Source organism: Cynocephalus volans, chromosome 5 (assembly GCF_027409185.1).
Source record: "Cynocephalus volans isolate mCynVol1 chromosome 5, mCynVol1.pri, whole genome shotgun sequence".
Taxonomy (NCBI): domain Eukaryota; kingdom Metazoa; phylum Chordata; class Mammalia; order Dermoptera; family Cynocephalidae; genus Cynocephalus; species Cynocephalus volans.
The window spans coordinates 100922785-100948634 of record NC_084464.1 but is presented as its reverse complement, the minus strand read 5'-3'; positions in this window follow the sequence as shown (position 1 = coordinate 100948634).

The following is a 25850-nucleotide window of genomic DNA, read 5'->3' as shown; positions in this document are numbered from 1 at the left end:
AGGAACACTGTAGCTTCAAATAAGACCACATCTACCCTACCCAATTTCACTTACTACTTATTTTAAAAGACATCAAAATAAGAAACATTAATAACAAATTATTACATGCTTGTTATATTTCCTTTCTTAGTGCATTTTCCATTTACTTAACAATGAAAAACATTATATTATTTTGATTTTATTTGAATATACATACATCTAGATAGTGTATGGGATAAATTGGTTGTGCTGCTTTGATAAAGTGCATAAATTACTATCCCCTTTATTCATGCCATTCCCTTTCATTATTTATAGTTATGCTCGCTGAAGAGAACAAATAAATCGTGTGATGACACTGTACAAACCTCTGTTGGAAATATTATGTGTTCGCATGCACTAATCTCTTTCACAGAGTAAAGGCATTGCAAACATCTCCTCACACCCTGAGTTTCCACTGTGCACGCAGGGTCATTCCTGGGCATGTGCATAAACAAGTGTTATTACTCATGAAAAGCAGGCACTCAGGACCTGGAGAAAAATACAGGGTAGGAGTGTTTCTCACGTGAATAACAATAAACAAGAATTCTCACCTACTTTTAAAAATCAGTTGCAGGGTTATTACTAAAACAACTTTCCCATCAACTAAATACATGTTAATAACTCAGGTTTGAAAACATTATCTTGAATCAGTACTGGTATATTTCACATTCTCAAAGGTAATAAATCAAATATCAACAAATGCAAGATATATCTGACTACGATCCTTTGTATAAGCAGTGTGAAAATATTCAGAACCAAGAGAAAAAAATGCATTTGTACACTCAGTTTGAATAGAATTAGTGAATCAGGACCATGCAAACTGAACTTAGGTGTGAAGGAAACAGATCTAGAGAGAAAAGGAGCAAGATGAGCAGAGGTTGTGGGAGGAGGGAGGAAAGGGGGAGTTGGGGAGGACTAAGCAAATAGCCTCTTTTTACATTGAGATGGTTGTGAGAATAATAATGTGCTAGTTTCTTTCTTTCCTTTTTCTTTTTTTTTTTTTTTTTTTAATCCAAGTAGCTATTGAAGATTGTAATGATTTCAGTCTAAAAGCAATGCTGGAAAGCCTCTTCGGAGATTGCCAACTCCCACTGTGCAGAAACACTGTGTCCCTGAGCGCTGGTGTAATGGAGACAAACAAAAGAAACACTTCAAGAAAAGGGGAGGCAGAAAAGGGAGGATGAAAAAGCACCAAGGATGTGGTTCCCAGAGAAACAGTAAGAGTTTTAGCAATGACCAAAAGCAAACATAACTACCCCAAGTTTGAAACCAATGTAAGTTAAATAAAGGCTCAATAATTTAAGTAACACATTACATAATGAAATTCTCGGTCAAAATAACAGTAACTTATCAACAGTGATGATCTAGTCCCACTTGTAGTGATACCCACCCCTCCCCTTAAATCGGCCCAATATGATTTCATGTTTTCAGACATCTGTGAGGCTCCTATGGAGAGCAAATATATCTGTAAAAGATTATTAGTTATGGAAATGCATCACTCTATTACTTCTGTCTGTTTGCATGTCTCTCTCCCATGAGAGACATTTCTTTCCCTTTCTTTTGGAAAAATAAGTGCTTTAAAAATCAACATATGTAACTACACAATGAAAGCATCCTAATTAAGATGATATTCCTTATTAACTTCAGTTTCCATAAAGTTTTAAGCACTGCTCATTACTTCCAGATTCTGATCATTATAAAAAGGTCAATAATAATTACTGTTTATTTGCTTTCAAATCCTCTTAATGTAAGTTTTGGGAGACAGTGAAAACTAGAATTTAGTGCATTTTCTAGAAAAACACAATATTAACATTTTAGGAAAAAATATTTAAATTTGTTTTTAATTTCAAATAATTTTAATTGCAGTGTGTCTATTTTTAAACCTATTAAAGGAGAAAGATTAAGTCTGCTTAATGCCATTATTTCTATACCAGGAACTGGTGCTTCTTGGATATTCACTATATCTTTGTATTCTAAACCAATATATATTTTCTAACTATGTTATTCATCTTTGTATAATGTTTGTCTGTAAGTTTCTGGGTGTTTCAATGTGACTATGTTTCAAAAATGGTGCAAGGCAAAAGAAGTGTTTGTTTCTTGTAACCAGCAACTTAAACCCTGATATAAGAATCACACTGGATCCTTCTGATGGAAGAACCTCATGTCTCTATTTAGAAAACAAATCATCTCTGATACCTTTGAAGAAAGGCATTTCTGGCAACAAAAAGGGGAAAACATGGTAGCCAAAAACACCATACCATACCATCAGGGCTGCCAAAATTATTTTTGAACGCACAAAATATTCTGAGAACAATGATCTATTATCTAAGGTGCTTTGTTTTATTTTCAAGAGAAATGATCCGGATTATGCTTCTATGTTATCACCGTTACATAGCTTAGTTCTAAACTTTACCAATGGATAGAACTTTCATTAATTATGATACAATAATATTTTACTAACAGACACAAAATTTGATTGAATAAAACTCTTTCATATAATTCACTTACATACTAGTTGTTTAAAATATGCATAACATCAGAGTAGCTTTTAAATATACCAAGGTATATGAAAAGAGAATAACAAAGAACAATATAGGAATTCTGATCTCTGATAGTCACTATTTATGATTCTTGGATAAAGAAAACCCTTTTTGTTTAATAGGATTCAAGAACTTGAAAGACCTAGCTTTTAACAACAGGCAAATACATTCTTATTTCTAACACTTAAATGTTTCATTTTAATATCTCTTGTCCCTTTTATTTTAATTATTTATTATTATACTAGCATGTTACATATAATACAATGATAGTTATTATTACATACTAGCTAATATTTGTGGAACATTTACTATGGTCCATACACTGTTGTAAGAGCTTTACATAAACTGACACACTTAATTCTCATGACAACCTAAGAGATGTATTTTATTATCCCAATTATATAGATGAAAGGTTAACTAACTTGCCCAAGAGCAAATGCATTTTAAGTGGAAGCCAGAATTAAACCTAGGAAGTATTACTTGTGTATAACACTTCTAGTATTGATAAGTCAAAGTCTCAAATGCCTCAATACATCTATATTCATTTGAATATATTCAAATTGCCACTGAATTTTACACAGTATCACCAAACATTAAAAAAACAGTATGACTCTGCTATAAAAAAGAACGAAATACTGCCATTTGCAACAACATGGATGGACCTAGAGAGAATTATATTAAGTCAAACGAGTCAGGCACAAAAAGAGAAATATCACATATTCTCACTTATTTGTGGGAGCTAAAAGTAAATAAATAAATACACAAATAAATTGGGGGGGGAGGAGAAGAAGACACAACAATTACAATTGCTTGAAGTTGATACAACAAGCGAGCAGAAAGGAGGTTGTTGGGAGGGAGGGGGAAAGAGAGAAGAGGAAGGGAGGTTTCGGTAATGGGCCACAATAATCAACCACATTGTATATTGACAAAATAAAATAAAATTTTTTTTTTAAAAGTATGATTACCAATAAAATTGTAATACACCTGTCACAGGAAATACCATGATTATCACATGTGTTTGTTCATCCTCTGGAAAATAAAATTTTTAAAAGGTAGAGTGTAGAAAGAAACACTTCTGATTGACTTCAAGAAAGGGGAGGAAAACATGGAGGCCACCTTAGACTCCAAGGAAGAACAATGAATTTCACTTCCTCCATTTCCTTTTATTTTGATGATATTAATAAGGTTAGAAGAGGTTATTGTGTGTGTTATTTATTCTTGTTGCTTACTTCTTATTTTAAAAAGAAAGTAAAAGAAAAAAGGTATTTTTCAGTTAATAACGATTATGGGGCGTGGGCTTTTATTTTACTCTTTCCTTGCAAAAGCCAATTATTTTTTCTAGAACACAAGTTTTTTAGAAGATACTTTAATAGCATATGCTGTCTCTTTTCAAGACAATCTGGGTAGGTGGTTGCTCATACCCAGCTCAGCAGTGGGTTGCTGGCTAAACAATTAGCAAGTCAGTCTAAAGAAACAAGTCTGCTAACAGCAGGGAAGTTTAGGTGATGATGGTCTATGGTGTTCTCACCCTCAACTGTACGTAACCTATGGCCTTTCACACCTGGATCTGAGCTTCTGTTTACATTCAGATTGAGAGCAGTGGAGGCATAAGGAAAGCAATGCAAAGTTGAAAATACACAGTCTGTGCCCTCTAGCTCACAACATAGGGATGAGTGAGTGGCAGAGACTGAGAGAGTTTACTATAAGAAGCTCTCAGGTATTGTGCAAGTTATTAGAAAGGGCAATGCCATATAATCCAGGAAGGGGCAAGGGTCAATGCAGTGTAATCAGGAAGGCTTTACAGAAGAGATGACTTGTGTCTGGGTCTTACAGAAGGTTTTGTCATCATGCCAACCAAAGAGAACAGGGAGAAGGATATGCAGAAATGGAAAACATTTCTTGCCAGAAGAAAATAAAACAATCCAATCAATTTCACTTGTGCAGAAATCAGCTCTTAGAAACTACTTACAAACTCCAGCAGAGCAGAAGGTTTCTCATCCATTCCCAGCAAGTTTGTAATCCCACATGGGGCTCTCCTTATTCATTTACCGAGAGTATGAATATGGGGTAGCAGTGGTGAAATCACCCAGCCAGCAACGAGTTTAACCCCTCAGCCCTCCTTCATTTAGTCACAGCACCATCCTCCAATTTTGCTGTTCCTCTGTTTGGAGTTCTGTTAAGCAGCGTGCTTATGGCTTTAAAAATGCAAAATGGTTGCCAAAAGGAACAGTTTTGCCGTGTAGCAAATGTTCATACTCTGCAATGCTAATTTATGTCCTTTCCTATGGTTATACAGGTTGCTCTGAGCAATGAATTAAACATTAATGAAAATTATTTGATGATGCTATTAGGGAAGGTATTGAGGAAATAGATATTTGAGTACAGGTGTTGCCACTCTAAAGAGGTGACTTATTTTCAGGATTTAAGAAGCCACAGAAATGAAAGCATTTGGAAAATGCAAGTATTGAAAAACTTAGCATAAGTAATTTTCTGTTTCTTAATCTGGGCATCAGATACATGGATGTGTACAGTTTGAAAAAATTCACTAGTTCTCAACATATGATAGGTCTACTTGTATTTATATTATACATTAATTAAAAGTTTAAGAAACTTTAGCATTAGCTATGAAATGCTTCATACGCTCTCAATGCAGAAAGATAATCATATTTTTCAGTTCCAAATTGAAAACGAAAACACCAAATAATTAGGAAAAAACCTTTCTCCAGATAGAAATGGATTGTTTCAATTCCTGAAGAAATTCAATCTAATGTAGTAGGCATTCTGGCTATATGATATTCAGGGGAAATTTCTCCGAAATATATACTTATGAATGAAGTATGACATACTATTTTTTTCTTATTTTACTTTAGCTCAATACATGTCTGCTTCTGTTTCTACCTTTGTGTTTCTTTCTGTATAAGAGAACTGGACAGCCCTAGAGGCTGACAGATAGTTTATGTGGCATTTAACAATAGAGGAGGCTCCATCAGCTGAGTGGCAATGAGCTGACTGACTTTATGGAATACTATAGGTGGGAAAATTACCTTGATGCTTTCTACTTGTACTTATTTTTTCTTCTGCTGACACTTCTGATGCTCTGAAAGTTGCTTTGCTCACATCCTCTGCTACTGGTGTCAAAGCATACTCTCAATCTTCACATGCCAAGAGAGGAGGAAAAGCTTATTTCAATGCCCAAAAGACTTAGCTCCTGTCAAAGATATTCATTTAACACTCACAGTTGGTCTATGGCAACTTGAAGATGTTGTCTTGAAGAGTAGGGCTGGTAGGGGGTGGGGTGGAGAGGCCTGGTTTTCTAAGGAAATCTTGTGCTTTCCATATCCTGAAGGCAAGTAATAAATGAAGAGGGCAGTTTCAACTGTTATTTACAAGATCTAAGTTTATTCAGGAAGTGATGGGGGTAGCCAGAATATCATTATAATTGGCTAAGAAAGGAAATATTTTCAAAACAATAAAAAGTTTATTATTTGCAAAGCTTTCTCCTATTAAAAAAACTACCATCCAGTCTTATTGCTTATTTAGTATTGGCCAGTTACAGCTAATAAATTTCATGATAGGAAAAATTACTGCCAGCATTAATTGCAAGCTTTAAATTTTCTTAATGTGTGAAGCACTCTAAATAGCATGCCAAAAACATGGTCATTCTTAAATACGTGTGGCACTTAATCCTGACCTGTGTGAAATAGTCACATAAAACTTCAAGTCATTTATAAAAAGATAATCAAGTATTTTAGTAAAGAGTTGCTATCTGGCTAACTTGCAGGCCGGTGACAAGCCACCCTCCTATTTACTCTGACCACATACACATTTATATTGTATGTTCACTTCAGATCCCTTATTCATCTTCCACCTCTACCCCCACCCCCATCTTGTTAATGATGGTCTTCTTTGTGTCTTCCTGAAACCTATCCCAGAACACAGTGAAGTACACAAACTTAGTTCATTGAGTTCTTTTTCTTTTCCTTAGGCTATTTTTAAAAACTGCATATTTTACACAATAAATCCTAATTCAGCCAATACCAGTTCATTCAAATAGCATCTGAATTTTAAAATTGGCTCCTTTTCAGACAATTAGTTGGGGTGCCAATTTTTCAGTCAAATAAAATCATTTTCCCATTAACATTTTTGGTTATATAATCTGCTATACAAATATAATACTATTAAAACTCAATGTGCAAATTAAGTCCCTAGAATATCTCAGTTGCTAATTTGGTCAGATAACTCCAAGCATACATTCTGCTGTCATTTAAATTGGAGATTTTTCTGCTGGCTGATTGCTTTCCAAGGGTGAGAATGTGGCTGAAGAGCCCAGTGCATGTCTCAGATTTTCCACACTTCATACACATGGAAGCTGTCTTTGGGCTGGGACTCTCTCCTCTGTCTGTAGAGCATATTGTACTTGCAGCCCTGCCTTTCCTCCTTGTAGGCTGCCAGACACATTTGCCCAAAAAGAGTCACTCAGTCTTTGATTTTTTGCATGTAAGTTTGGCCTGTCTGATGTTGTTTGCACAGCCATGCCACATTGTTAGAAGTTGTGATTCAATGTGTCCTTGGAGCCTTTCTTTTGCCAGCCCTGCCTCCTCCTACTGACAATGCCCCCATTTCAGCTCACTGGTGAGCAGCTGACTCAGGACCTCAAAGCGAACCATCCCCTGGTGTGCCCAGTTCCCATGCTTGCTGCTGTGCTGATCTTTGTTTCACAGCCACAGGCCCAGCTGGGGGCACAATTTTAGTAATCCTGCTTTCCTGTTTCTGTCGCATATGTCTTGCAGGTGATGCGGGAAGCTGCCTGCGACATCTGTGACAGATCCAGACCTCCCAACCATATGGAAGGTTGGACAATACCAAACATTTGATTGGATCCAGAGTTTGGTGCCACATTTGACTGCCAACCTCCCAAAAGGCACACAGGCCTTCTTGAGTAGGTTTCCATTTCTTTGTTTCCCAGAGCTACAATTCAGAGTAGTTGGATTTCCAACAACATCAGTAATACATACCACTATCACCTACAGGTTAAGGATGAGGGGGTTCTGGTATATCAGATGAACTGGGGTATAAATCTTGGTTATACCCCTTTGGGGCTCTGCTCTTAGATAAATTACTTAACCTCATTACGTTTCAATTTCCTTATTTGTAAAATTGTGATGATAATGGTTTCTACTTCATGGGGTTAATATAAGATAAAATTTCCGCCATGTGAGGCCTCATTCTTGGTACCAATTTTCTATATTAGTCCATTTCTGTTGCTCATAATAAAATAACTGGAACTGGGTAATTTATAAGAAAACAAAATTTATTGCTTGCAGTTTCAGAGGCTGGGAAGTCCAAAGTCCAGGGATTACTTCCAGGGAGGGTCTTGATGGTGGCAGCAGTGACCCAGAGGTCTCCCATGGAGAAAATGGCAGAGCAGAGAGAGACTAACCTCTCATGTGCTCTTCTTTATAAAATCTTCAGAACCACGCACCTAACCACCATTATTAATCCATTCACTATGGCATGGGCCTGCAATCTAATCACCTCTTCAAGGCCCTGCCTTTCAATTACCACAATAGGATTTCCCACACTCAACAGTTACAGTGGGGACTTAAGCTTCAATGAGTTTGGAAGGTCATCCAATCTACAGCACATGTCAATAGCTTAACATACATAAAATATACACAAGTGTTTAATAATGTTAGCTATTGGAGTACCTATGATAAAACTGTGTTCTTTAGGCATTAGTATAGTGTACATGGCTTGCAAAAGGTGCATGTTATATCTATGTGATCAACTCTCAGTTTATTCCTTGAGGTACTACAATTTAATTTAATCTGTCTTGGAGGATGTAAGAATGTAAGTCTCCAATACTTGCTTCTATCACTAGACCAAGTAAAATATTTCAGTTCATTTTAAACTTCCTTCCCAAATAGCATTAACACTAGTGCTGCTTTCACCCTATGAAGGAAGGCAGGAATTCACTTCTGAATGTCCCAATTCAGCAAGATTTCTTGAAGCCACTTGGACTTCTGCCCACTGTTGGTCTTTCCCTAACATGGCCACCTCTCTGTTACTCAGTTCTGAATAATAGAGTCAGGATTGGGTACTGGACCCTCATTCAGTTTCATGTGTTTAACCTCTGAGTCCAGTTAATTAAATCATTATATCTAGCTCTGTTTCCCATTCTGACCTGTCACTGCAATATCATCTAACCTCACAATATCCTCAAATAGTAGAAATAAAAAGGATCTTAACTGGCATCTTGTCTTCCATGAAAGGAATCTTTTTCTGCCAACATTAATAAAACACTGCCTTTTATTTGTTATTTATTTACTTATTAAGCATAATTGATTGTACATATCTGTGAGGTATAGTATTGAACATCAATACCTGTGTACAACATGTATGCTCAAATCAGGATAATTAGTATATTCAACATTATACAATGCCTACTTGGCAATCTATTATATTATATAGCTGATTCTTAATAGACTACATTTTTGCATCTCTGATCTTCAAAATGTTGAAAACAACTATCATGCCATTTTCAAATTTCACCTTTTCCAATTAAGCATTCTTAATTCTATCATTATTTATGATTTCTAGCCCTCTTCCTGTAGGAAGGACCCTCTTTAATTAAAGTTTTAATTAACTGTAGTTTATATATGAACCATACTTACTTTTGTAGAAAAGGCCTTTTCTTTGAAAAAGTACAGTAAAGCAACAGAGGAAATGAGTAATTTTGTGGTTTTGGGTTTTATTCATCATAATATATTTTACCAAGGGCAGTAGACCTATTCCTATTCTTGCCTAAACTTTTCTCCTCAAGGTCCTCTTTTTCTTATCAGTTTTCTATGAATATTATGATTTTAGGTACTAGTTTTAGCATTGCCATCACAAATGTGTTATTCACTTGAACTCATTCTTGTTATCACACTGCTTCCTTACCTTTATGAGAGATTATGAGAGTGAAAACACATTAAATTTATTTTAGATTACTGGTGTATAACAAATAGCTCTTTTCATCACTGGTTCTGCCTTTAGACCACACTTATTATTGATAATATGAAAGTTTAAGGCACACCCTACTTTTGACCAGGCTGCCAAATTAAATGTCTATAACTGCTTCACTTCTGTTTCTTTCTCAATAATTTCTACTTACTCCCAGTTTTAGACCTGTGGATTCACACACACATACACAAACATAATCTCTCAATATGAAATGCTATGAATGAGATGTTTTTTGTAAACAAGGTTTAGTTATTTATGATTTCAGAATCATAAATATAATACAATCAATTTTAGAGATACCAAGAGTTTCATTATATTTTTTTTTTTAGAATTTTAGATTTATTTATAAAATATGGTTGGTTGTGATACATATGTATATGTGCATATGCCTATATGTGATTTATGTGTCTATACATATGGTTGTATGTGTATATATACTTGTATAAATATCGACTATGCTGTTTTCTGATTCTTTCCTCTGTTGTTTCTTCATTAGAATTATTGGTTACTTGCTTGACACAGTTTTATATTTTTTACTAGGTCACCATACAACTAGTTCTTGCTTGCTTCCATGACTTCATTATTCTATATATGTTGAGTTTATTTCAATGAGTAGCATCCAATTTTTAAAATTTTGATTGAAATTATTCCTTTTTGATCAGATCAGTGAGTCTATTGCAAAATATACTCTTCCTGATGTCCTAAGAAGAACTCAATCACCAATCAAGTGGCAAATCATCTGAAACTGTAAATCATGAGCCAATAATAATAATAATTATAGGCTTTTCTTTCTTGATGATGCTATACTATCCTTACCCATCAAAAGTCATGGCCTTATACTGGAAGAATAGATGAAAACACCACCTTTGTCTTCAAAGCCTACAGTTTCCTTCCCAAGAAGACATATTCTATGATACTTTCACCAGATTTGTTCAATTACTTAATAAATCCTTTTTGAGCGCCTTCTCTGTGACAGCCATTCTCCTACCTAGACAGGCGGTGAATCTTCCATAATGGGAAGAAATCAGTCATCTGGTCAACCGGCTTCACTGACATGTTGAGAATAATTCATGGTAGCTTGTGAGCACAGTACTTCAGGTCTGAAGCCAAATTCCACTAGGAATGGTCTTATCCCTTCAATTACTGCAACTGACCTCTGATTCAATTCAGCCTACAGATTTCTTTCAAAACATATTGGGACTATTGTTTTACATAATCAGAAAGAAGTATTCCAGTTCTTCATCCATGCTTAGAAAGACTGAGTTGGCTCCATGAGGCACATGATGGATTCTTGCCTTGATGAGGTAGATGCATTGGCTGCTGTGCGTGTTGCATGTAGGGAACTGGAGATCAGGAAAGCAACTCCTGCTAGGATATTGCCATCTTTCTCCTGCTTCCTGGGAATTCTTCATGTCTATAAGTTTTCATAGTCTTATAATTTGAAGAAATCATATATCTCCTAACTGTTTGTTGGCATCTTCCCATCAAGACTATCACCACTCTGACAATCACACAAATACTCTGAGAAGACAGTGTCCTTCTAACTTAGCCATATTAATCAACATTCCACCAGCACAGCTCTACCTCCAGGTAGCTTTGATAGGATTCTGATATGTCTTCTTGATGTCCCTAAATTTGTCTGCTGTGGGATAAATATATCATTTTAAAGCTCATAGTTCCTATTTTTCCTCTGTTGTCTGCTTCTACACACCTTAGGGATTATGGCAATAATCACCGTGATTAAATCTGCATGATAGGTGGCTACTAGGAAAATTACCTATTTGCTACTAGCAATGATATTCATGATGAGGGTCCCAAGATCTTAGACATCAGCCATGTTCTTGTGGGTATTTTTTTAAATTCTTAATTCTCAAAGAAATGTCCACTGAGTCAAGGAGGACACACCATTAGAAAGTATTTTTGGATCATTAAAAAAAAAAAAACACAGAGCAAGAGCAAAAAGTGATTTCTAAAAACAAACACCGATGACATGAATAGAACATAAATCAATGGTTATTTTCACATTCAAATTCAACATAGTCAATATTCCAAAGCTACTATGTTTGAGATATTATGACAATGTTCTGTAAGGTTTCCTTGTCTCCAGAAGGCATGCAGTCCTTACTTCATGGACTACTTCTGCTCAGGTACAGCAATCTATAATAATTTTGTATTCTCATGTATATTAAAACAAACTTTCAAGCAAGCATTCCTGGCCCTATACCATCACTGTTTCCTAATGTGCCTCAAGCCCACTCTCCACTGCTGACTTCTTGTACTCTTTCTTCAAGAACTAGACAAAGCATCACTTCTATGACAATATCTCTGCTCCTTTCTGGTATCTGTACTTTCCTTCTACACCTGAAATTTGCCAATGTATATTTTCTACTTTTTTATAAGTAAAATTTTTATAGAAGTAAAATATACATTCAGAGAAGTGCACAGTTCATAAGAATTTACCTTGATTAACTGATTCAAAAAGAATATACCATGTATCCACAACATAGATCAAGAAATAAAAATCTCCAGGAGTCCTGATGTTGCCCTATGCCAATTCTTCACCATTACTCTCTACAAATGGAACCATTATTCTGACTTCCATCATCTTGGATAATTCTCCTATTTTTGAACTTCATATAAATGGAATTATTGTACTCTTTGTTCCTGACTTCTTTTGTTCAATATTATGTTTGGAAAGTTCATTCAGATTTTTGCATGAAACAGTAGTTAGCTAGTTTTCATTGTTGTACAGTATTTTATGGTTTGAATACGTAACAATTTATACATGTGTTCTACTTCAGACAGACTTAGAAGCTCTCACAAATAATGTCTTTTTTCTAAATGTCCTTTTACATGTTTTTGGTACATACATCTATGCATTGTGGAAGTATATATATTTAGGAGTACAGCTGCTGGATCTAGCAGTTTAGTATACTAAACCTTAGTTAACACACAATTCAATATTCACAATATTATATGTCTTTATTAGATTGAGAAAGCACATGTATACTCCTAGATTGCTAAGAGTTTTTATCATAAATCAGCATGGAATTTTATCTAATGTTTTTTTCTGCATCTTCTGAATGATCATATTATTGTTCTCTTTTATTTGGTTAATGGAGTAAAATACATTGATTAATTTTTGAATATCGAGCAAATTTACATTCTTGAAATAAATCTAAGGTTTTTGTTGTGTATTATAACTTTTATGTGCTATTAGACTTTATAGGCTGACATTGTGTTTAAGATTTTTTTTTCTCCATGTTCCTGAAAGATTGGTTTGTAATTTTTCTTTCTTGTAAAGTCCTTGTCAGGTTTAGGTATAAAGTTTATGCAAGTCTCATGATACATATTTATGAGATGGAAAGTATTCCATCTTTTTTATTATTCCCTGGAAAAGTTTCTGTAAGATTGGTGTGGTCTTCCTTTAAGGTTAAAGTTATCTAGGCCTGTAGTTTTCTTAGTGGGAGGGCTTTAAATTACAGATTCGATTTCTACTATAGATATAATACTACCCATATACATATATATTATTTTGTGTTGAGTTTGACAAGGAATTTTCAAGGAATTTAAATTTCACATACATTTTCAAATATATTGGCATATGATTGTCCATATTGTCAGGATCTCTGGTGATGTGACTTTTTTTGGTTATACATTGCACCTTCTTTCTTTCTTTTTTAAAATTTTTTTCCTTGACCAATATTGGGAGGTTACCAATTCTATTATTCTTTCCAAAAGACAAACTCCTAGCTGTGTTGATTATCTCAATTGTGTGTTAGTTTCTTGTATCGTTGATTCCTGTCCATATTGTCATCTCTTTCTTGCCAGCTTCATTGGGTTTCGTTCATGCTATTTTCCTAGACTCATGAGATGGGCACTAAGGTCATCGATTCCAGGCTTTTGAAAAAAAAATGCATTTATGGTTATATACTTCCCTTTATGAAAAGCTTTAGCTGCATCATCTGGGTTTTAATATTTTATTTGCACAGTACAAGTTTACTCCAAAAGGTTCATGGAAAAATAGAATTAAAAGATAATACAAACATTTCTTTGAACTTTTTGAGGTACCCTTCTATTTCCTGACTTGCTTCATATTATCTCTGGACAATTTAGAAGCATGGTGCTTAATTTCTAAACACTTGGATTTTTTTTTTTTTTTTTTTTTTTTTTTTTTTTTTTTTTTTACCGGAAAGGGGATCGCAACCCTCGGCACAGTGTGGTCTGCACCACGCTCAGCCAGTGAGGATCTGAACCCGCGGCCTTGGCGCTCCCAGCGCTGTACTCTCCCGAGTGAGCCACGGGGCCAGCCCCACTTGGGTATTTTCTAATAACACTCTTTGTTAATAAAGGGCTGTTTGGTAATAAATTCAGACTTCTACCATGGTCAGAGAACATATACTGAATTCAATCCTATGAGTTTTATTGAGGATTGCTTTGTGGTAATAATACATACTTTGTTGTTTGGGGTTCCGTGTTCTAAATAGATCAATTAGATAAAATTAGCTAATTATGGTTTTCATATCTTCCACTGTTATATAAATTTCTTATCTCCCTGTTTTGTCAGAGAAGTGTGTTTAATCTCCAAAAATGATACTGGAATTATGCATTTTGCTTTATTGTTCTTTCCCTTTTTGGTTTGTCTGTCTTTATGTTGTATTACTATGTGTATACAAATTTAGAACTTTTTAATTTTTCTAGCAGATCCTTAACCATTATGAAATCTTCCTCTTTAGTAACACTTTCTTGCCTTACATTCCACTGTATTTTTGTTGGAATAGTCCCAACAGGTTTTAAATATGTGCCTTCTGCCTTTTGTGTTCTTTTATTTATGGTGTGCCTCTTAAGAACTGCATTTTTATTTTTTATCCCATCTGACAATTGTCTTTTAATTAAGTCTTTATATTTAATGAAACAGCTCATATATTTGCATATGAATCTACTATCTTACAATTTGCTTTGTATTTATCTTATTTATTCTTGCTATTTTTTTCTCCTTCCTTGTCTTATTTTGGACTAATTAAGAATTTTCTAATAATTCCACTTGCCTCTCTATTAGCTGGTTAGTTGTACATTTTTAAAACTATTCTTTAAAAGGTTAATATAAACATTACCAACATGAATTTAAACTACCAATTAGTAGTTCTCTACCTTCTGGAAATGGAAAGTTTCTTAGAACTGGTTATATTTACTGAGTACCCTTTTCTGTGCATGTTATCTCTACGTGTCTTATTTATATATTTATTTATTCTTGAATATGGTTACTATTTTAAAATAACCATTTTCAATGCACTTTAATCCTTTTTGCATTTTTTGCTTCCCTCTGGGATCGTTTACCTTCTGCCAGAAGAATCCCTTTAGTATTTCTTTTAAAACAGGTCTGCAGATGACAAATTCTCCCAGTTTCTGTTTATCTTAAAGAGACTTCATTTTGTTTTTATCATGGTACCCAGCATTATTCTGCTGTGGCTAAGTACTGCTTCCTTTTTATTTATCCTGCTTGTGTTTTTAAAAATCTTTTTTCATCTTTGGCTTGACACCTTTTAACAGTTTTGGAAAATTATTGTCCTAATGTTTTCATTTCCCAATATATGTTCTCTTTCTGTGGCTCCAATACAACATGTTATGCCTTTCGTTTTGTTCCACGTGAATCTAATACTATTTTCTGAATTTTCTTTTCATGCTTGTGCAAGGATATTTTTCAAAGAAGCAACTTTGGTTTTATTGATTTTTCTATTTTTTATATGTTTTCTGTATCAATGGCATCTGTTCTTACCTTTAGGATTTCATCCTCTTGCTTGTTTTAGATTTGACTTCTTTTCTTGATTCTTAAGGTAGAAGCTTATCAAGACTTTCTCTTTTTCTGAGTTAAGCACTGAAAGCTATAGATTTCTCTCAAGTGCTGCTTGAGATTCAGTCTGCAAATTTTCATATGTTGTGTTTTCATTTATTTTCAGCTCAAAATTTTTTTTTAATTTCTCTTGTGATTTCTTTTTGGATCTATGGCTTATTTATAAGGAAGTGTTTAATTTCTAAATATTTGTAAAATTCCCTACTATCTTTTTGTTACTGGTTTTAAACTGGAATATATTAAGGGCAGAGACCATACACTGCATGATTTCAATGAGGCTTGTTCTATGGCCTAGCATATGGTGTAGAATATGTATTCTACTATTGTTGGGTGGAGTGTTCTATAAATATCAATTAGGTCAAGTGGATTGATATCTTTTTCAAGTTTTCTATATGCTCATAAATTTTGTCTAATGGTTCTGTTGATTATTGTTCTATCAATTAATCACAGATTTATATATTTCTCCTTTCAATTCTGTCAACTTTTGCTTCATGTATTTTGAAGCAAAAAAATGGAAGCAAACAGCAGAAGCTGCCCTTTCTGCTTAATCTATATTCCCTTACAGAAATGAGTTCAACACCGTGTACAACAATGGAGGTTTGATATGTGTGGACTTGGTCATCTGCAAACCTCAGAAAGGGAGCTAAATTATTTTTAAATTCAATGGGCATAACAGGCCTCTCATTTGGCTCTGATTTTCAAGCCATTATAATCAGAAAACGTAGATATTTACTGAAAGCATTGCTTTCCAGCCTATGACACAAACTTAAATACTTCTTGTGCCACTGAGGAATTCATTAGAGTATTGCAAATTATTCTGGAAAGATATGTTGCACATCATTCAAGATTTAAATTCAAAGTATTAGGTCATAAACAACAAAAAGAAAAGTTAATATCTTCCCAGAATGCAAAAAATATAAATGCATTTGCATTTGTTAATGTAAAATTTCTTATTTTTATCACCTTGAGATTGTTCTGGAAAACATTCAATACTCTAGATTATCATTCTCAACATTCTCATTAATAAGGAAAGAATTTTCTCTTTCAAGACATTGCCATAGCATAATTAATAAAATTTCTCTAATACTGTAAGCAAAATAGGAGCATTTTTTTATCAGCTTAATCTTTTATGAATGGCTGCATTTATTTTTCTATTTCTAGAATCTATCCTCTAGTCAGAACATATCTACCTTTTAATGGAAGTTGATGGTAATCTCTGAAGTGAAGTGATATATAGAAAGGATAATCTTTATGTTTAAGTATTTCTATGCATTAAAATTTACAATAAGTAAGCCTTTAATTAGCAATTACTTTTAACAAACATATAAGTAGACAAATGGACAGTAAAATATTAGCATCACTGTTTCCCCATATGGTTGAAGAGATTTTTACTACTTCACTGAACATTCAGATTGTTGGAATATTCTGGATCTGCCCTAATTCCACCTTTATATATCAGAACAAAGACATATGGAATTTTAAAAAATCATATCAGTCTCTAAAGATTAGCAAACATGCCCCTTCTGAGTGGCACTTTTATCTAATTCAGCATTATTTTCCTGGTATAAATTTTAAAAATAACAAAAAAATAAAAGATGAAAACACCTGCACAAAAGAGTGCTCAGTCTAACTAGTAGACATGGGGAAAAAAAAGAAAGAAAAAGAAAAAAAAAAGTAAACATGGCACAGTAGGAGAATAAAGCTTCTGGGGAAAGAAAGCAAAGCTGTGTGACAGATGGAAAGGTCTCAATGGATGAATGGTACTACTACAAATAAGTAGCAGGCAGCCAGAGGGAATCAAATAATGATTATGGAAGAAAAATGAGGGTTAAAAAAGACAAAAAGAATGTTTTGACTCAAGCTAAAGATTCTATATTAATAAAATTCCTTATTTTAAATATATATTTAATTACACATCCACAAAAGATAGGAAATAATTCATGTCAAATAGGGTAGACAGCTGACAAGTGAACCAGTATGGACAATATAAAAAGCTCAACATGTCCTTGGAGAGGAAGGAATGCATTCCACAATTTGTACTGGCATGCCCCCAAACCTGAACAGATTACTTTCTGACGATCAATATCTGTAACCACCAGAGGCCTGTTAGAGAGTTTTTAAAAAAATCAGCTTCAAAGAGACTTGGTCCCCAGCTTACATTTTATTTTTGCCAGTGGGTGCTGAGGTAAGAGTTTTGGACAAGGCTCATTTTTCTTCTCTTTATAGGGCTGTGTATTGAATATGAAGCACCCTAGCTCGTTCTCAAGCCCTAGTCGGCTGGATTCTGGCTGTTTATCGATACTGTGAAAGAGGACCAGCCTCCTTCTCCAACCTGAAATCAGCCTGTGCACATTCAACTCAGTGATAAATTCTGACCACTCTTTAGCTGGATTTCTAATAGTACATGCTTATTCATCAATCTGAGTTTAGTCTAATGTTGTGAATAAATGGAGTTTCTTGTTTTTTTGTTTGTTTGTTTGTTTGTTTTTGGTGGCTGGCTGACAAGGACAGAATGCTAGACTTTGGTGTTATCAGCACCATGCTCTAACCAATTGAGCTAACTAACCGAGTATTTCCTTTTGAATTAAGTGGTATAGTTACTTTACTTGAAAACCTAGAACATTTTCTCCCTTCCCATTTCTGTAATACACTCAAATGTTAGAGAACCAAAACAATAATTTTCTCAACATCTTTCTACCCATAATCAAATAATTAAAAGCATATTTCTAACAGTGAAGTAAATTAAAAACAAACAAAACACATAATTGCCCTATGTTTTACCAACTGTAGATCACTCACTGCATTCTAGAACAACTGTTTCCAAAATATATTCTGTGACTCTCCAGTTTGAGACAGTCTCCTATTCAATTGTACATAATCAGTTTATTTGGGCATTCTGTACATTCTACCCTCCTCTCAGCAATTGATAACACACAGTATCCAGTGAATAGCTCTGGGAGGTCCCACAATAAGTGAACCTACTTAGTATTGTTTAACCCAGAATTTCTCAAACACATTTGAATCAGAACCTATTTAAAATCCTGAAAAACTTTACAGTACATCCATCTAGAGTTGTATTTTCTTTTTTATTGTTTGACTACTTTCAAAGGCTACTTCTTGGCATTTTAAAAGCCTTTGGATCAATGAGAGAAGATATTCTGTGTATGTATTTCACTGACCAGGTAACTTTCAGCACTTTCAATATGACAATGAATTTTATTAGTGCAGAATTTAACACAGCATTTGTGTGAGCAAAGAGAGAAACCCATTTCAGTCATTTTTTTTTTTTTTTTTTTTTAGTATTTTATTTTGTGCCAGGCACTGAGCTGGGTAAATCTTATCTGTATGCACTAGACAGTTTGTACTTTGATCTTTTGGTGATAAAACATATGCCTGAGTCTAACCTTATAGTTCTTAAAAATAACAACTCATTTAAAAGGTGACTAAGAAAGCACCCTACCAAATATAGTCAAATTTGTCTTATATAATTTTTCATTCTAGTTCTATTGGAGATGGTCTAGACAGTTTTCTGGATATTATATTATTTTCTAGTCAGTGGACATGAACATGGAGCAACATACTAAGTGATGATAAACAATACAAGTTTTGCTGTCCATTATCCTCAAATAGCTTGCCTCATGCCATGACTCCTTAGTATCTACATCCTTCTTTTAGACTGGCCATTTGCTTGATGGAAATTAAATAAAATGGGAACTTTTTTGCTAAGACTTAATGTCTACAAAATTCTTAAATATAGATAAGACGAAGTCCATGCTCAGAAATGATCAGATGACACTTGTAAAGTCATAGCAAAAGTAGTATCACATAAGAACTCTACTGACTGTACCAATACTGAGAAAACATTCATCTGAAAAATTAATTAAGTGCCATTGTATGCCAGGCACTAGACTAGGCTCTGGGGACACACTAATGAATAATAATGGAGAAGGGCTCTGCCTTTCCTGGGTTTTAATTGGGGAAATATACACAAATAGAATTAAATGTCAGGAGCATGCTATACTATTTCCTGAATATGGAGCACTTAATTTGGGGACATTATAGCAGCATTCTCTCCAAAATGTGACATCCAATTGAGACATGAATAATTAGAAGGAGTTAATGAGGTGTAAAGTGTGGTGAAGAGTGTTTGAAAGCCAGGAGGTCAGAGAGAACATGGCACATTTAAAGAACTAACAGAAGTATGACAATCCCACTGCCAACATCATCTGAATGGTTAATATCTGTAACCACCAGAGAACAGGAACAAGACAAGGATGTCCACTCTCACCACTCCTATTTAACATAGCATTGGAAGTATTAGCCAGAACAATAAGGCAAGAGAAAGAAATAAAGGGCATCCAAATTGGAAAAGATGAAATCAAATTGTCATTGTTTGCAGATGACATGATCCTATATATAGAAAAACCCATAACCTCTACTAAAAAACTCCTAGAGCTGATGAACAAATTGAGTAAGGTTGCAGGATACAAAATTAATACAAAAAAAATCAGTAGCATTCTTATACATCAACAAGAAACAAGCAGAAAAAGAAACCAATAACACAAGCCATTTTAAATAGCTACCAAAATAATAAAATACTTAGGAATAAATTTAACCAAAAAGATGAAGGATCTCTACAACAAGAACTACAAAATTCTGCTGAAGGAAATTAAAGAGGATACCAAAAGATGGAAAGATATTCCTTGTTCATGTATTAGAAGAATTAACATCATGAAAATGTCCATACTACCTAAGCAATCTACAAATTCAATACAATCACCATCAAAATGTCAATGACATTCTTCACACAAATAGAAAAAAAATCCTAAAATTCAAAGAGAACAACAAAAGAACCCAAATAGCCAAAGCAATCCTGAGCAAATAAATAAATAAATAAATAAATAAAACCAGAGGCATTACACTACCCAACCTCAAATTATACTACAAAGCTATAGTAACCAAAACAGCATGGTACCAGCATAAAAACAGATACATGGACCAATGGAACAGAATAGAGAACCTAGAAATCAATTCAGCTATTTACAGCCAACTAATCATTGACAAAGGTGCCAAAAACAAGAAAGAAAGAATGACCCTACTAATAGACTGAATTTTCAGAAGGAGAGAACAGACCTATAGTTATTAGAGATGGGAAAGGAGGAGGGGGAGGGTGAATAAGGAGTAAATGGGTAAAGGACACAAAAAGTAATTACAATTTGTAATGATGAACATGCTAATAATATTGATTTGATCATCACATACTGTACACAAGTACTGAGAGTCAACTCTGTACCCCATAAATATGTATAAATAAAAATAATAAAATTTTTAAAAAACAAATAAAAACAGAAATAACCATGGTAGGATGTGAAGTGTGTGTGAGGACAGGGAGGGGGCTGACAAAGTAATAAACTTGAGGAAAAATCTTACCCTGCAGGCCATATTAAGAAAGTTAGATTTTATTCTAAGAGCATCCAAAGTTATTGAAGAGTTTAAGTAAAACAGCAGCATTATCAAGTTTGAATTTCAGAAAGATCACTGTGACTGATTTTTGGAGAATGATTAAGAGGGCAAAATTGGAGGAAAAGAAATCCATTAGAAGAGACACTAGTCATGACCTAAACTGAGTTAAGAATGGAATCAAGAGGATCACTTTAAGAATCATTTAGAATATTGAATCAATAGAAATTATCAATGGATGTTAAAGAGAGAGAGAGAGAATTAAAGAACAGGCAAGTTTTGTCTTGGTCAATGAGAAAGGGTGCACAGGTGGCAGAAAATCTGAAGGGAAATATGAAGAGCTGAGTTTTGGATACACTGACTTCAAAGTGGCTCTGAGAAATGCAGAAATGGTCAGTAGGCAATTAGATATTCAGATCTGGAGCAAAGAAACGTGGCCTTTACTGCCATGCAAATGATAATTTAAGCAGTCGAAGTATATGAGCTCTCTAGGAAACAGAGTATGGGGTAAGAATAGGAGAGGACCCAGTACTGAGCTTATGGTACACCAATATGGTAATTGGAGATTTGATTATTTTCTAAAACATCAACATAATTGCCTAATTTTAAAAAGTCATTTGTGTACAGACAATTAAAGTCAAAAGTTTAAGGAAATCTCCATTTCCCTGCTTCTTTTTATTTGTAAACTCCCATCCCCAAGCACGGCTCAGAGCAATATAGGATCTTGCACAGGTGATGGCTGGTTCCGTTGAATGCTTAATACATCCCAGACTTATTGCTAAGCATATTCCATGCATTATCTTACGTATGTAGTAGGTACAATTACATCCCCATTTTTAAATAAAGGCACAGAGATGTAGAGTCATTAAGCAAATTGCATATGGTCACACAGTGGTGAAGCCATGAAGCTTAGAAAAAAATATTAAGGGATTAGATGGCTCCGAAGAAGAGTAGAAAACCAAGGTGCTCCTGTTTTCAAAAGTCTATTTAGAGATCCCAATATTTACAATGAGTTGGATCCTAAATAATCTTCATTTTTACCTCTATAATTAGACTATGGTGCCCAATGGTACTCTGGAAAAAACTCCTCCTGGAAAGCCTACTTTTAAAGCTCTTCCCAGAAATCCTATTATAGTAATTGAAAGGTGGAGCTTTTGAGAGTTGATTAGATTGTGAGGACTGTACCCTCATGTGTGGGTTAATAAATTGATGGTTTAATGGGTGGTAATGAGTGTGGTTCTGATGGCAAAAAAGGAAAAAAAAAGCTCTTCCTAGATTCCCAGGAACCTGGACATGTGGTCCAGATGCCTGAATCCCTTATTTTTACATTTTTTCCCCAGTAAGTTCGGCATTACTTGAAATTTCTATTCATTGACCCTAGATGGTACTCTGAATCACTGACTAATCCCAAAGCCTGCTCACAGTAAAAAGTGAAATAAAAGTGAAAAGAAATCAATGTTTATGCTTATTTCAGTGTACCTACTCCATAAGGGGAGTAAACAGCTGTTTAGAGAATGTGAGAGAAATCTGGTTTCAGAGTTATTTTCTATTTGTATATTTGATATAACAACATCATGTAGGATATTATGAACTTTCTCCAGAGGTCATTATCTGTTCACTGTACATAATTATCCTGGAAGCAATCAAATTGCAAGCATCTTCTCAGAAACTCTAGATATTAGTTAATAATAATGTAATAGGTACACTCAAATAAAAAAGAATTCTGATCCAAATATTCTATACTCAACCAAAATACCATTTTAATAGAGTAAAGAAATAAAAGAAATCCTTAAGCATGCAAGCTCACAAGGAGTATACTAACCCTGGACTCCTATTTTTTAAAAAAACTCACAATGTATTCCAGCTGACTAAAATCAATACGCATAGGTGCCTCAAGAGTCATCATACTAAAGAAACAGTGGTAAGATATAAAATCAGTAAAAAATATATATATATATAAATAAAAATAAGTTTAACACCTAAATACCAGCAACACCTTATAAATAAAAACTGCAGTGCAAAAGAAGAGAGTCATTAATTTTATGTTAAATTTTTTAATCTTTTAAGATGAGAACGAAGGTGACAGTAAATAGGTATTATTTCGAACTTACAGAAAAAGAATTGAATATGTTGATAAAAATTTCTAGAAACAAGAAAGCAGAATGAAAGAGTCAAGAAGGGTTAAAATAAAAAAAAAAATCCTGAAACACATCAGATGTTAAAAAAAACATCCAATATGACATTTAATAACAGAAATTTTCCTCATTAGGGAAAAAAAAAACTTGGAAAAGGTAGGAAACAAAACTCAGCCACATGATATTTATAACAGACACATAAAAAGCAGAAATAAATAGAAAGATCAAATAATAAAACAATAAAAAAATTCATCCAAAGGCTAACAAAAGAATATTAGAAGTGAAAAATAGAGCTGCATTTTATGTTTAACACACAAATGGCAATGTGCACTCTCCTGTTCTCTTATTCTCTTATCATGGAGTGCTATAGACCGAGCAAGTGAGAACGTGGATCAGAAGCCAAGCAGTCTTTTTCTCCTATGGCCTTCAACCCACATAACAGAAGGTAATCTGATTTACTCAAATCTATTGATTTAAAAGTTAATATTGTCTAAAAAGTATCTTCATAGCAACATCTAAACTAGTATTTGGGCTAATATCTGGGCACCATGGCCTACCCTAATTGACACATAAAGTTAACCTTTAAATTCTGCAAAAGCATCAGAAGTAAACAAAACAAAACCTAACATAAAGGCCAGCATGTCAGAAACTGAACCTCTGAAAAAAATAGAGAAGTAGTAATAAAATATATTGATAACACCAATAATTCCTTGTAATTATATAAGTTTTTTAAAAAAACTTTCAAAGCATTTCACAAGTTGGTTTAAAGATGTCTGATTACTAGACATCTGAAGAAGTTTCCAACTTCCCTTAACATATAAATACAAGACTATGCATCTGAATTCAACTGATTATAAGAACATTCCTTATTTTATTCTCATAGTAGGAATTATGAAGAGAAAGATTTTAGCATTACTAGATAATATCTCTGATGTCTCTTAAGAGGTTTTAAGCCCAAAGAAATGCCAAATGTCTGAGGTGACGGATATACTAATTATCCTGATTTGATCATTGTACATGGTACACATGTACCCAGATATCACAATGTACCCATAAACATATACAGTTATTGTGTCAATTAAGAAAAAAATAAATGTAGTAAAATGGGGACGAAAAGGAAAAAAAAAAAAGAAGTCATTGTTCAACTCTATTTCCCTGCTTTCTCCATGGAGAAATCCAGGCCTTAAAGCAAAGTAGACAGGGAAGTTTGGGGAATCAGTAAACAAGCAATTTTTGAAGAAGGATTGTGCATTGAGAATACAAAGAAATAAGAAAGACATAGTCCTTCATTTAGGGAGCTATGCAATTCACTGGGGGAAATAAGCTGGTAACTGTATGCTAGAAGTTTAAAGAGGAAGAAATTTAATTTGGCTTGAGTAGAATTGGGAAAAAAAATTTCTTGGCAGAAATTCTTTATGGGCATTAAGAGTAGGCAGCAGTTAGTCAAAAGTTGGAGAAGGAAAGGAGCACAGGAGAGAATATCTAGATAGAGGGAATAGCATAAATAATGGCATGGTGATTGCAGAGTGAGAGAGTACAGCCAATTCTAGATCCCCAGAGGCAAGTGGATGCACAGAGCAGAGAAGGTTGAGGCTGGAGAGTTTCAGGGGTAGGGAATGGAGGATTTCAAGTGCTATAAACTGACTGAGAAAAAGTCAGTGAAAAATATCAAAAAGATAGATTTAGACCTTAGAATTTTTTGGCGGGGTGGATGGGTGGAGGGCAGCATTGCGAAGAAGATACTTGAAGGTGGAAAGACTAGGGAGAGGGAAACTATGTAGCAGGTTTTGCAATCATGCAACCATCGCAGCTCAACTAAATGGGAAGCACTCCTTCTGACCTGCTGGCTTGTACACTGAACCCAAATTGAAGCTCCCCCATCACCTCTAAAATCTACCATCCTAGTAGAGGGAAGGGAAGAAAGTCCAGTAGGGGAATTAGAATAGTGACCTACACAATTTCTGGTAATGATAACTTATTGGTTACCAACACTGATCATTTAGAATCTCACTAAAAAGTGGAACAGAGTCTTAAAAGAAAATTAGCATAAGTGAGAGTGGAGTTGACCAGTTAAAGCTGAATGATATTTGGTGAAACTGATTTGATGTAGATATTGGGTAGAAGTTTTTAAATTATAATTTGGATTAAAGAATTAGGAGGATAAATTATTTGTAAGATATGAACAAGCTATAAAAATAGTTTTTGAAATGAACAAGTTTTTAATATAAAATAGCAAGAGTGCCTTCATATAATTTTTAGTAAAAACATATCAATCTAATCCCTGAAATAAGTCACTCTATAAAGCTTGTTCTTTGCATTCACCTTCTATACTTAAAAAAAGAAAAAGTAAAGAGGAAAAGAAGTAATAAAAGGTACTTATCATCTAGATCCAGATTGGCAGTCCCACCAAGAAATACCAAAATTAGACTGGCTACTAAATAGAAGGAAATGAAATTTTTTGAGTGATGAATATTTGCGCCTGATATCTCTCCACTGACAAAATAGGGTCTGAAGTGGAATGAACAGAGGTAAGACAAAGACTGGAGGAACGAAATACATATAAGGAAATAGTCTCTCCGGTCTGTTTTACCTAATATTAAGTCCAAAACCAATTACCTGAAATATATTGCTAAAGGAGTGCTAAATTCAAGAAGGTGTTAAGTTAGAAATCCGATTAACAGTAAAAAAGAGTATGAGTAGGGTTCTTAAAATTTTTTTAGATAGATATCATGTAAGAATCTCATGAAACTTTGAACCTTCTCCATGAATAAATAAATGTGCACATAAAATTTTAGGGGGCTAACAGAATATCTGAAGCCCATCCATTGGACCCATACAACT